Raw genomic sequence first — 1,815 nt, forward strand, 5'->3', positions numbered from 1 at the left:
ACTACATTATGGAATGGAGGGAGTATTGCAATCTTCCTTGCACTGAAAGCTTAAGCCAGTGGCAATGGTATTTCATGGCTCCATATCTCCCCAAATAGATTGAGAAAACTAAATGTATACTTCTATGATAATATTAAAACATACTAAGTTCGTGTTGGTCAAGCATTAATTTAATATAACATAATTGATTTAGAATCACTAGCCCGTGCAGTAGCACGGGTTGATGACTAGTGCTAATAATCATCATAAAAAGTAATTTTCATTTGTCTTCTACATATACTAGAATGGTGCCGCAAAGATTAATTACTTTATTTATTTTTGATTAATTCGAGAGTCTCAACATGTAACTCAAACTCGGCAATACTCATCACAATCTTCAGGCGTCTCATAGCAAATGTTTGTGAAGGGGGTTGGACTCACTAAACAACACCAACAATAGTTCTTGCATTTTCCAATTTGTTTACGTGGTGCACACAATCCATGTGGTAGCTTGATCTTCCGGTTTCCTATGTCTTCAATTCTCCCACCTAGAAAATAAAATAATTAAATCAACGTATTATGGATGCATGCGAAAAACAAAGGAAAATATGAAACAATAAATGAATAAACAACATTCTATATACCTGAGTAGTTGATACCCACTAACTCAATTGTCTTAACATGCAACTATGCTACTCTACATGCTCCACTAACTTTAATTCTCTAAAGATGCAACTATCACCATGCTACCATACATGGGAAAAAGACTCACAACTTAACATGCACATGCACTCTATTCATATTCAACAAATATCCTATATCTATATAGTAATAAAATATAACAAATTATATGTATTTTAGTTTCAATTATCAATATTGCTAATCAAAATATTAAATTTTCATGCTGCCAAATCTCATAGAAATAACTGCATCCAATTCTGACAACAACGTGCGGGGTATCATCTCTAGATTTTCGTAACACCATAGAAGTTTTCCACACACATGCACAAATATTAGACAAAACACATGGTAACTATAAAATAAACAATGTAATTAGGTATATGGAAACAATTCTTCTTCATATATCGTGCTACTTACATTGAACATGAACAACAAAGCAAACAAGGAGAAGTATTGAGAGTGGCACTAGCAGGTGCGGATTTTTCGTGTACTTCTCCATGCACATAGACTTGAATTACTTTAAACAACCAGTGCTTTTGGAGGGACAATATGGGTGCGCTGATCCAAGAACTAGCTGGCGCTTGCTAGCCATATTGTTCATTTCTATATATAGTGGGGTTACATAATATTAGTAAGGAATTCATTTAATGCACCCAATTATCCGGTCATTTATAATTTTGACAATAGATGAAAGTTGATGATGAACATTAAGTCTCAGGATTCTAATTTTTGGGTGCATTAATGGCCAATTTCAAAAACTACACATGAGACACTTGGAATGAATAATATAATTTCACATTTAATAACCTAATATTGCTCAATAAATAAGCTCTATCCATGTAGAAGACACACTAAGAACTACTCTAAATGTAAGGAAATCCAGACTGTACATCCATACAGTGGACACTAAACAATCGTGTATCCATGGCCATGCTACAATACACTAAAGCAATAAAGGTGCACATTGTTGCGTCCATCCATTTCTAGAATGTTATGCAAATATTTGGACATTTAATAACCTAAACTTACTCCATAAATAAACCATATGCATGGAGAAGATTGCTCTGTTCATCCATTTTTTTTTGCCCTAGAATGTTATGCAAATATATTAACATTTAATAACCTAATATTGATCCATAAATAAGCCATATCCAT

General features: G+C 33.3%; 1 long non-coding RNA gene across 1 annotated transcript; it reads right to left on the reverse strand.

The window, feature by feature from the left end:
- Positions 1 to 285: 285 nt before the first annotated feature.
- Positions 286 to 1,219, reverse strand: LOC120969714 (uncharacterized). Its single transcript, XR_005764067.3, has 2 exons — positions 1,078 to 1,219; positions 286 to 527 (listed from the first exon to the last, which is right to left on the reverse strand). It is a non-coding gene; the product is annotated as an uncharacterized lncRNA (long non-coding RNA).
- Between the last annotated feature and the right edge of the window lie 596 nt (positions 1,220 to 1,815).

The sequence above is a fragment of the Aegilops tauschii genome, chromosome 7 (assembly GCF_002575655.3).
Source record: "Aegilops tauschii subsp. strangulata cultivar AL8/78 chromosome 7, Aet v6.0, whole genome shotgun sequence".
Lineage (NCBI taxonomy): Eukaryota > Viridiplantae > Streptophyta > Magnoliopsida > Poales > Poaceae > Aegilops > Aegilops tauschii.